The following is a 12709-nucleotide window of genomic DNA, read 5'->3' on the forward strand; positions in this document are numbered from 1 at the left end:
AATCATCCTGTGAGTCCCCAGCTTGGTACGAAGAGTCTAGCCAGCAGCAAAAACCCATTCGCGCGGCTGGCCCTTTTGGAAGAGTATACCCAATGGTATCCATCATGGAACTAGGTTGGCAATGTGGAGGCCTGGTCACAACTGTGGTCTTGGTCTCATTATATATATGGGATTTTATATATATATACATGCATATATATATATACACACACACATATATATACACACATATATATACACATACATATGTATATATACACATACATACATATGTATATATTTATTTTATATTACATATATACACATATATATGTGTCTATATATACATTTATATATATACACATTATATATATGGGACATCTAGATTTGTATATGGTGGTGAATCTGGTGTAAAGCAGAGTTACACACAAGCCAATTACAAGTTTAGGAAAACATCCTAACCTTCCATAGTTCATGGGTTTGAGTATGATTTTTGGGTGAAAATAATATTTAGGGATTCATTGAGGGAAATCTTTTTTTTTTTTCTTTTTTCTTTTTTTCGGAGCTGGGGACCGAACCCAGGGCCTTGCGCTTGCTAGGCAAGTGCTCTACCACTGAGCTAAATCCCCAACCCCAAGGAAAATCTTTAGGTGGGTGTTAGACAAGGTCCAAGCCTGCTCTGCCAATATATAGAGAAATTCCCCCAAGGAAGATCAATTTTGGTCCTCCTCTGGGTGAGACTGGACGCCCGCACATGCACCCTCGGGGTTTAGGGTCCAGGAATTATTCCGCTTGGACTTGGCACGGAGAGGATGCTGTGTAATAGCGATGTTTCTCTGGAGTCCCCGACTGGCTTGTGTGCTTTAATACAAGAGCCTCCAGTCGTGTGACCATGGCAGTTTCAACTAGGGTTCTACTTTCGCTCCTGGGGACATCGTCCATCCTTACAAGCCTGCTGCAGGGAAAGTGTCACTCCTGCAGAGCCATTGCCTTTCCCCGTGTGCACTGGCCTCAGAGGAGCTCTACACATGCTTCCAGTGTGCCCCAGCATGGTGGTCCACCCAACTCTTGACAGGCACAGTCAGAGGTCAGCTTGGGACACATGGTGGGATAATGCCTTATGATCGCCCCCAAATAAGGCACCCTAAACAATTCCATTCTTGTTGGTCTACTATGCTGTTACTCTCTGCTGGAGAGAGGCCTAAGGACCAAGAGGAATGCCTTTCCCTCTGTTGGCACCACCCAGCACAGCAGACGCTGGGTTGAAATACACTGAGACGCAGTGCAGGGTGGCTGTAGCTGCTCTCTGTGCGCCTTCATCTAGAAGCTCCTTCCTTTCAGATTCCAATGCTTTTGCTTTAAAGTAGACAAAACTGCCTAGTTGTCTATTTTCTGGATTCCCCAGTGTTAACATTTTGTCCTGCTAACATTATTCATTCTCCCTCTCTCTCCCTCTCCCTCCCTCTGTCTCTCTCTGTCTCTCTCTGTCTCTCTCTGTATGTGTGTGTGTGTTGAATTTCAGATATTGTTCCTTTCCTTCTACATTCGGGCTTATATTCCTTTAGAATAATAGAATAATTCTTTTGGAGGCTGGAGAGCTGGCTCAGCAGTTAAGAGCACTTGTTGCTCTTGCAGAGGACCTGGATCAATTCCCAGCAGCTACATGGCAGCTCAAAAACATTTTAACTCTACTCCCTTTAGTTCTGATGCCCTCTTCAAGCTTCCGTAGGCACCAGGCACGGATGGGGCGCACATACATACGTGCCAGCAAAATGCTCACACACATAAAATAAGAAAATAGATGAGGTTAAAAATATTTCTTTCCGGGGCTGGGGATTTAGCTCAGTGGTAGAGTGCTTGCCTAGCAAGCTCAAGGCCCTGGGTTCGGTCCCCAGCTGGGGGGGGGGGGGGAGAGAAAAACCATTTCTTTCTGGCCAGGTGCAATGGTGCATGCTTTTAGTTCTAGCCCAGCACTTGGGAGGCAGAGGAAGGTGGATTTCTGAGTTTGAGGTCAGCCTAGTCTACAAAGTGAGTTTCAGGACAGCCAGGGTTATACAGTGGACTCCTATGTTGAAAAAACCAAATAAATGCTTCTTTTCATGGCCTTAATTCAATCATCAGAGGAAATTAACATTGACATTAAGATTTTATTTACATGGGCTGGAGAGACGGCTCAGTGGTTAAGAGCACTGACTGCTCTTCCAGAGGTCCTGAGTTCAATTCCCAGCAACCACATGGTGGCTCACGACCATCTGTAATGGGATCTGATGCCCTCTTCTGGTGTGTCTGAAGACAGCGACACTATACTCATCTCCATTAAATAAATGACATTTTTTTTTCTTTTCTTTTTTTCGGAGCTGGGGACCGAACCCAGGGCCTTGCGCTTGCTAGGCAAGTGCTCTACCACTGAGCTAAATCCCCAGCCCCAATAAATGACATTTTAAAAAAGATCTTATTCACAGAGCTGGGTGTAATGGTGCATGCCTTTAATTCCAGCTCTCAGGAGGCAGAGGCAGGTGAATCTATGTGAATTTGGGGCCAGCTATGGCCTGCACGGTGAGTTCCAGGACACCCAGGATGCAGATGCAGCTCAGCTGGTAAAGAGCTTGTATAGCATGTATGGGACATGGTTTTGATCTCCAGCCTGCATAAACAGGACATGATAGCACATGGCTGTAATCTAACACTCCCCGAAGATGGAGGCAGTAACATCAGGAGTTCAAAGTCAGCTCTGGGTACATAGAGAGTCTGCTAGCAGCTTAGAGCGTATGAAACCCCGTCAAGACAGAAACAAACAAACAAACAAAAAACCAAAGCTGCCTTTGTTACTGTCAGGCACCTCCATTACACTCAGCTGCCAAGTATCTTTAGGCTTTAAAGCAAAACACTAGCCTATTTGAACAATGTAGGTGTGTATGTGTGTGTAGATGGAACCAGGGGTTTTGCACATGCCAGGCAGGTGTTTTACCACAAAGCTACAACCCCACCCCTATTTTTGATGACTATCTCCAGTTTGCGTTTGTCTCCTGTTAGATTCCAGCTCTGGATATCGGGCAGGAATCGCACAGTTGTGATGTGTGTTCTCACTATGACCTGAAGGTGTCATGGTGATATGTTCCATTGCTGAAGACCTCGTGTGGTGCTTTGAATGAGAGTGACCCTGTAGCATAGGCTCAAATGTTGGAATGGTTGACAAATTGATGCAACTGTTTGAGAAGGATTAGGAGGTGTGTCTCTGTTAGCAGAGGTGTGGCCTTGTTAGTGGAGGTGTGGCCTTGTTAATGGAGGTGTGGCCTTGTTAGTGGAGGTGTGGCCTTGTTAATGGAGGTGTGGCCTTGTTAGTGGAGGTGTGACCCTGTTAGCGGAGGTGTGTCACTGGCAGTGGGCTTTGAGGTTTAAAAAGCCCAGGCCAGGTCCAGTTTTTCTCTTTCTGCCTCCTGCCTGGGGATCAGAATATAAGCTCTAAACTCCTGCTCCAGAGCCATGCTTGCCTCCTTCCCCACTTGCTGCCATGACGGCCATGGTCTCACCCTCTGAAACCGTAAGCAAACCCCCATTTAAATGTCTAACTAGTCAAAGAGTACACTTGGGGCAACCCATAGCTCCAGCCGCATATGTAGCAGAGGATGGCCTTGTCGGGCATCAGTGGGAGGAGAGGCCCTTGGTCCTGTGAAGGCTCGATGCCCCAGTGTAGGGGAATGCCAGGGCTGGGAGGCAGGAGGGAGTGGGCGGAGGGAGCACCTACATGGAGGCAGGGAGTGGGGGGATGGGATAGGGGGTTTCCGGACGGGAAACCGGGAAGGGGGATAACATTTGAAATGTAGATAAATAGCCAATAAAAAAATGAAAAAGAAGCCTGGGTCTTGGCATTTTATCCCAGCCACAGAAGGTAGCTAAGACGCCTTAGCTGGCCTCCAGTTACTTTCTCATTGCTATACCAAACACTTGAGAGAACAACTCTGGCCAGGTGTGGTGGTGCATGCTTTTAATCTCAACACTTGGGAGGCAGAGGCAGGCAGATCTCTGAATTCAAGGCTAGCCTGGTCTATATAAAAGTTCCAGTTGGCTCAAGGCTTCTTAGTGAGACTCTGTCTTGGGGAGGAAAAAAAAAAGAACTTAAAAGGCAAGATATGTTTAGGCTCGTGGTTTCGACAGATTTGACCAGTAGTCCTTTGTTCCATTGATTCTGGGCCTGTGGTGGGGGTGGGGGGTAGAGGAGGAAAGCACTATGATTGGCGAATACTTTATCTCGTGGCAGAGAGCAAAGGACCGGAACCACATAATGCTTTCAAAAGCATGCCCTCCACAACCTACTTCCTCCTGCTAGGCTCTAGTTCCTAAACTTTCCACCACTTTGAAAAGCAGCCTCCCTATGTGAGGCCTGAACCTATGAACATGTGGGGGACATTTCATATTCAAATGTAACAGGTGCGTTTGGAGGTTTCCTCCATTAAGATTACTATGTGTTGGGGATGGGAATTTGGCTCAGTGGTAGAGCACTTGCCTAGCTAAGCGCCAAGGCCCTGGGTTCGGTCCCCAGCTCCGAAAAAAAAGTAAAAAAAAAAAAAAAAAAGATTACTATGTGTCTTTTTGTTGTTAGTATCCAGAGTAGAGGGACTCTGAGACTATGAAACTATCCGGTTTGTGCTGTAACTTCTGCCAATTCTAGCAGCCACTGACAATTTTTGCTTAACTCGGGTATAATTGTGAAATGGTGACTCATTCTGTCTGCTTTTATGAGTTGATGTTTCAGTACAGGAGTATTTAACCTTTTGCCTTCTCAGGGTCACACCGGATAAAGAGCTGCCTTGGATCACATATTAATTATTAAATATACAATAACTAGTGAAATGCTGTGCCCTTTAAGAAAAAGGTATGAAGTAGAAACTTAAGGGTTCTTTGGAAAGTCAGTTGTTTTGGGTGGTGTTTTGCTGGGGCAAACATATTGAAGGAAGTGTTTTCCTGAAGCGGACATAGGTGAAGGGGCAGACTTTGGAGGAATGTTTTGCTGAAGCAGACACAGGTGAAAGGAGGTTCTGCTAAAGCAAGCAGGTGAAAGGACATGTGATGAAGGATTTTTTTCGATAACAACACGCATGTATTGTGTTACATTGTGTAGTTGTGCTGCATTTGTCAGGAGTCTATAGAGACACACTAGAAAACTTCTGGTGGTCTGCTGCAGCTTCTTGTGGCTTCCTTGGACTCAGGCTGATTGGCAGAGTGATGTCAGCTGAGACAGACGAAGGCGCTGAGGCAAGATCCTTGAAGGATGTGGTGTTTGGTGGGTATAAATAGGACTCCACAGACAGGAAGCTGAGATTGGCTTGCTTTTAGAACTGGCTGGCAAGGCTTGTTGGTCTCTTGCCTTCGCTGATCATTCCTTTGCTGAGAGAGACCCAGCTAAGAACTTTTCCTGCTGGTCCTCCCTGTTCCCTCCTGCTGACGTGTACCAAGGCTAAGGCCTGGCTGTCTCTGCTAAGTCATGTCACCACTGCTGCTGATTTGTGTTTGCTATCCTGACTCTACCAAACTAGACTGCCGGTGTCTCTGTAATGTGTTTAGGAGTAGATTGAGCTGCCGCTGTTAACCTGTGAACTAAACTACCAGTTTCCAGACAACACAGATGAGAGTTGCTCCAAAGAACCTTTCTCAACAGGTCCACTTTCCCCATATCCTTTCTTTCCCACTACCTCTGGTGGGTGGTGGGCTACAAAAGAGGTTAAAGCTTTTTTGAAACCATCATTAAAAATAAACTTTTTTTTTTTTTGGTTCTTTTTTTCGGAGCTGGGGACCGAACCCAGGGCCTTGCGCTTCCTAGGTAAGCGCTCTACCACTGAGCTAAATCCCCAGCCCCAAAAATAAACTTTTAAAAAATTAAAGTTACTTTCTTAAAACTGTTGAGCAGGTCCGGAATTTGTGATCACTGACAAAAGAAAGGTGAAAAACATGAAACTAGATAGACTGTTCACATCACACTTGATAAACAATTCATCAAATTTTGACTTGAGTGTCAATGAGATGCTGCCAAGACTGGTGCCCTGCCTTCAGTCCCTGGGGGCCGACATGTTGGAAAGAGAGAGCTGACTCCTGACCATTGTCATCTGACTGCCACTGCATGCCAAGGCACAGGGCGCACCCACCCCCTGCTGTGGTAAATAAATAAATAATAAATGTGAAATGTCTGGTTTGGCGGAACTAGTTGCAATTTTGTGAGTTCTGACATATCAGATGTTTGGGTTCTAATTTTCCTGTTTCACCCTTGAAAACTGTTGCTCACAAACACCAGAAGCAACAGTGTAAATAAGTCACGACTGTGAAGCTAGGGGATTTTTTCTTAGAGTTTTATCTGAACATTGGAAAGGAACTGGATTGGCAAGATGGCTCAGTGGGTAAGGGTTCTTTCTGCCAAGCCTGACCATCTGAGTTCCATCCTTCCGAACGGTAGGAGAGAACTAACTCCCATGAGTTCTCCAGCCTCTGCACTCCTCTACACAAAGAGTAATACAGAATAAAAGCAAAGAAAGAAAAAAAAAAAACCCCAAAACGGGCAAGTAACATGTTCAGGTCAACTCAAAATGGAGTTGTAAACATGACAAATACTGTTTTCCCAGAAATCTTGAATCAGTTTTCAAGTTCCCGTACGGAATTGAAAAGCAAGGCTACATAGTTTTGTTCTTCTCAGGACAGCTTAGTCAATGTTTGCAAACCGATTGAATAGCGGGCCTTAACTTGGTCTTGCTACTATTCAGAGGTGGCTATCATTTTATGTTATGATTGGAAACATTGTATCGATGAATTGGATTCCCTACTAAAGATACATCTTTAACTCATTTGAGTGAATAGTAATATCTACTACAATACTAATACTGTATGCTTTTTGTTTTGTAATATTTCTTGTTTTGTTTTTTAATACATGATTTCTCTGGGTAGCCCTGGCTATCCTGAGACTCACTGTGAACACCAACCAGGCTCACCTCAAACTCAGATCTGACAGCCTCTGCCTGCCCAGTGCTGGGATTAAAGGCATGTGCCACCACTGCCCAGCTTTTGTGGGGAGGTATGTCATTTTTACTAAGTTCTGGCACAATTTGTTTTTAAGACAGAGTCTCATTACATAGGCCTGCCTGTCCAGAACTTTCTAGGTAGACCAGGCTGGCCCCCACCTCAGAGATCCACCTGTCTTTGCTTCCTGAGTGCTGGGATTAAAGGTGTGCATCACCATACTTGGCAAGCTTTTTAAAATTACACTTTTAAACTCTATGTATGAGTATTTTGCCTGCATGTATGTATGTATGTATGTATGTATGTATGTGCACCATGTGTGTGCCTGGTGCCCACAGACATCAGAAGAGGGCATCGGGGCTGGGGATTTAGCTCAGTGGTAGAGCGCTTACCTAGGAAGCGCAAGGCCCTGGGTTCGGTCCCCAGCTCCGAAAAAAAAGAACCAAAAAAAAAAAAAAAAAAAAAAAGAACTGGGCATCAGGTCCCATGGAACTGTGGTTACTAATATTTGTGAGCTGCCATGTAGGTCCCTGGCCAGAGCTCTTAATGGCTGAGCCAGCTCTCCAGCTCTCACAAATTTCGTTTTTGATATCATGAACAACTTGATAACAATGACATAAATCATAAAGTCTCTTCAACATTTGGTCTTGACTAAGTCGTTTTACTCTGAAAGGAATGATATCACCACTAGACAGAATAAACACTGAAGGGATTCCTGGAGCTGCCAACGTAGCCTTGGATGGCTTGGAATCTGCCATGTAGACAGGCTAGTCTCAAATCACAAAGACCCATTTGTTTCTGCCTCACAAGCACTGGGACTAAATGTGTTTACCACCGCACCCACTCATCTCATTTGGGAGGGGGGCACCAGGTCTCTCATTGGGTTGGAGCCTAATAGGTAGGATGGGCTGGTTGGCTACTGGTCCTTGGGATCTGTCTATCTATACTTCCTCCCTGATGGCATTATGAGTGAGTGTCATAGCTGCCTTTGAAAAACTGTACGGGTGGACTGGAGAGATGGCTCAGAGGTTGAACACACTGAGTTCTGAGTTTAATTCCCAGCAACCACATGGTGGCTCACAACCATCTGTAATGTGATCTTGGCACCCTCTTCTGACATGCAGGCAGAACATTGTACAGAATAAATACATCTTAAAAAAACTCTATGGGTGTTTTGCACATATGTAGTGATGTGCACCACATATGCACCACAGGTGTGTGTCTGTTACCCTCGGAGATCAGAAGGTATTAGATCTCCTGGACCTGGAGTTACAGAAGATTGTGAGCCACCATGTGGGTGCTCACTGGACTCAGGTCCTCTGCAAGAGTAAGTGCTCTTATTCGTGAACTATCTCTTCAGCCCTGCCTCTCCCTTATCCACTGAGTTCCTGGGTATTACATTCTAAACCTTATGCTTGCATAGCAAGTGTTTTACCAACTGAGCTATCCTTCCAACTTTTAATACATTTTTTTAAAGATTTATTTTGGGTTGGGGATTTAGCTCAGTGGTAGAGTGTTTGCCTAGCAAGTGCAAGGCCGAGGGTTTGGTCCCCAGCTCCAAAAAAAAAGAAAAAGAAAAAAAAGATTTATTTTATTTATATGAATACAACATTGCTGTCTTCAGACACAGTAGAAGAGAGCATCGGATCTCTTTACAGATGGTTGTGAACCACCATGTGATTGCTGGGAATTGAACTCAAGACCTCTGGAAGAGCAGTCAGTGCTCTTAACCTCTAAGCCATCTCTCCAGCCCCTTTTAATACATTTTAATGCCAAAAAGCATGATACTCTTACACAGTGGTTCCCAACCTTCCTAAAGATGCAACTATTCATGTTGTGGTGGCCTCTCAGCCATAAAATTATTTTTGTTGCTATTTCATAAATGAAAGGGTCATTTAACTCATAAAGGGATTGCAACCTACATGTTGAGAACTGCTGCTCTTAGGTAACAAACACGGAAGCAGCAGCAGCAGCAGCAGCAGCAAGGTTTCCAGGATGTTAAACACCTGGAGGTGGAGAGTCATAGCTGCCTCTCACCTAACTGTGGTCACTTTCCTTTTGGCTTTACCTTAAGTTTTGGTTACACACTGAAGACATCTGAAGATAGTTGCTTTGGCCGCTGCTTTTCCTCTTACAGCTCCTAGAACAATTTGTTCCTTGGTTGTTCTTGGGACCTTCAGTTTTTATTCATCATGAGGGCTGTTATGGGTAAGAAGCTGTAAGCTGTGATGGCTTTTCCCTGTTAAAAGGCAACTACTCTTCGGGTACAGTTACAATGTAACTGAAGTGTTCTATTGGCCTTCCCCCTGCTTAAAGCATTTGATACCTTAGTATCGCTGCCTAGCTCTACCATAGAGTAAGGCAAACTCGCTTGGTTTCAAACATTTTTCCCTGTAGTATTTGCTGAAAGTTTATACAAAATAAACAGATAAAGACAAGCATTTCTTTCCTTAAAAAAAAGGGGGGGGTTGGGGATTTAGCTCAATGGTAGAGCGCTTGCCTAGCAAGCACAAGGCCCTGGGTTTGGTCCTCAGCTCCAAAAAAAAGGGGGGGGGGCAAAGACTTCTTCTAGCAGCTGTTCTGTAGCCAGCAAGCACGGGTGGTGGAAAAATCTCTGCTGTATTCCCTGCCACCATCTCCCACTCCAGTGCCACCAGCCTGTCCTTTGAGAGATCTTCATGGAACTGCAGCAACTGGTCCCCATCAGCCTTGGAACCACTTCCAATGAATGCCACACATCCTTATATTTTAGGTTGTGAGCCTAGCCTTTAACGGCTGAGCCATCTCTCCATCCCTCAATGCCACCTCCTTAGCAAAGAATATAATATTGGTCACATTCGGGTCGTGTAGTATTATGCCTGGAAAAAACTCAGGGTCTATAGACTCCCTTGTCAAATCTTTTCCACATTACTGCTGGTTTGAGCTTCTCGCAGCCTACTGTAATACTGTCCAATGTCTGTGATGTTGTGGTTTCTCCCAATCTCCCCAATCATAGCTGCTTCTTCACCATCTGTTGCTTCTATGACGCCTTCACATGTTCTTCTCAAGTTTTCAGTTCTGAAGTTCCCCCGTGGCCCATGGACTTGAGATGGCTGTGTTGTGATGAAGATATTCTACTTTTTAAAATTTTTATATGTGCAAGTGCTTGCCTGCATCATACATGTATCCCAATGCTGTTGGAGGCCAGACAAAAAGCATCAGATCTACAACTGGATATTATAGATGTTTCTGAGCCAGCATGTGGGCTCTGGGAGCTGAACTTGGTTCTCTGGAAGAGCATCAAATGCTCTTAAATACTGAGTCATTTCTCCAGCCCTTGATATCCTTTTAGATTATGAGAAAAATTGTTCAGATTTACTGGATAATAAGGTACATATGTAGGATGAGCAATGCTTAGTGAGATCACTCTGTTCTTTCAACAGTTTTCAACAGCAGGGTAATAAAAAATGTATCTAATCCATTCCTAAAAGATGCCTCTGACAGCCCAAGCACTTTTTGTTTATCAAACCATAGCAAATTTGCTTTGAGTATGCCTTCAAAGTCTTGGAGGTTTCCCAGTGGTACACCAGTAACATCCCTAGTTGCATCTGCTTCAAGCAACAGCCCCCAGGGATCTTTGAATGACTTTTTTCCATGCAGTCTCTTCCAATAAAGCTCTGCTTCATCGACATTAAAAACTTACCTGGATCCAAATTTACCTCCCCGAGTGACAGTTTCCAGCACTTTTGGCCAAGTGTCCCTATCTCTGTGGATTGTGTTTACTTTGACATGGGGCAAACAGCGGTGCTCCTTGAATTTCACAAATCTTTTACTTGCACTAACCTTTTCCATTTGAAAAATTCCTCCTTTATGTTGGGAAGCCATCAGATTCTTTCCTTTCACCTGAAATGACCCTAGCTTTGGTCTTTGAGCTTGTACTGGCTGGTTTTGTTTCAACTTGACACAAGCTGGAGTTGTCAGAGAGAGGAGCCTCCCTTGAAGAAATACCTCTTTGAGATCCAGCAGTAACGCATTTTCTCAATGACTGATAAGGGGAGGAGGACCCAGCCCCTTGTGGGTGGTGTCATCCCTGGGCTGGTGGTCTTTGGTTCTAAGAAAACAAGCTGAGCAAGGAAGGGGAAGCAAGCCAGTAAGTAACTTCCCTCCATGGCCTCTGCATCAGCTCCTGCTTCCTGCTCTGTGTGAGTTCTAGTCCTGACTTCCTTTGGTGATGGACAGCAATGTGGAAGTGTAAGCTGAGTAAACCCTTTCCTCCCCAGCGTGCTTCTTGGTCATGATATTTATAAAGGAATAGAAACCCCGACTAAGACAGCTACATGCTCAAAAATTGCTCTGTGTTCTCCATTGTGGCCATTCAATAGCAAACCCTCAAAGCAGCTCTCAGGGAATTAGCTATTTTTGAAGTTACCTTTATCCTTTATTATCTTAGCTGAATGCTATCCTAGACACGGAGGGGGTCTAAGGCTTTTGAGGTCTAAGCTTTTCGCCCACTTTTTTTTTTTTTTTTGGTTCTTTTTTTCGGAGCTGGGGACCGGACCCAGGGCCTTGTGCTTCCTAGGTAAGCGCTCTACCACTGAGCTAAATCCCCAGCCCCATTCACCCACTTTAAAATTGTCTCATCACTTGTAATTTGATTTTGAGGATAACTGCTTCCTTTCCCTTTGACCCTATGCGCTTTTTTTTTTAAGCCAGGGATATGTTTTATGCGAGATGACGAGGTGGGAGGGGTTGACTCGGCCGACCCATGCCAAGGCATCACCCCACCCCACCCCCGCACCCCCAGGTACCAGCCATACGTCGGATATAATGTAAAATAATTTATTTGGGGGCATGGGAAGGGGAGTTGAGAAGGAGAAAGAGAGAAAGAAAGAGGGGCCAGCCGGGAACACGTGGAGAGGGGAAGAGGGAAGGGAAGAGAGGGAGAAAGAGAGGTCAGGGAGAGAAGGGTTGAGAGAGCGAGGAGGGGCCAAACAGTCCCTATTAAAGCAAACCAGGCCTAACTGGCTGTTGCTAGGTAACCGTTGGGCCGAGCGTAGAAGGAATGCTAACAACGGCCTTCTTCCGGGCATCCGTGCCTTTGAAACGTAATCATAGCAGCCTTATGCTATTCTTGCATAATTTGGGTACACGCCCAACAGGCGTCTTCCAGCCCCACTATCCAGAAACCGGTTCATCCTGCACACTCACGCCTCCCTAGTGTCGAGTCCAAATTTCTGGCCCGCACAACTGTAGGCAAATCAAAACTGAGGTGGCTCTATTTACCAACCCCGTGACCAAACAAAATTAAACAAAGGTCTATGAGGGGAACAATGAGATGTGTATCAAATAGTTCCTTTGTTCACGAGAGGTCTCGAAGCACATCTAGATTGGATATAAAACACCGAGGAACATCGGAGGATCTAGTGGTACCGATACCCTCAACTAGCGAGAAGTAGGCTCTATATTTAGTTACGTGAGCCGCTTCACCACGAGGACCCGCCCAAACCACTGGTGTCGTTGACAATGCAAACTTTAAAATACGTCTACAGTCCCTAGGTGCCTAGGTCAAGTTGGCCGCGGGCCATTTGTCATCAGCCGAAGCGACATTCCCGTCCAGGATCTTAGGCAGCACAGCCGCGAACCGAACACCTAAAGAGAAGTCCCAACCAATGCTGCGGCCTGCTGCGCACGCGCGCGCTCGGGGGCGTGGCGCACTATGACCCACCCGCTGCGCGTGCGCGCGCCCAGG

Source organism: Rattus norvegicus, chromosome 19 (assembly GCF_021556685.1).
Source record: "Rattus norvegicus strain SHRSP/BbbUtx chromosome 19, alternate assembly SHRSP_T2T, whole genome shotgun sequence".
NCBI classification, from domain to species: domain Eukaryota; kingdom Metazoa; phylum Chordata; class Mammalia; order Rodentia; family Muridae; genus Rattus; species Rattus norvegicus.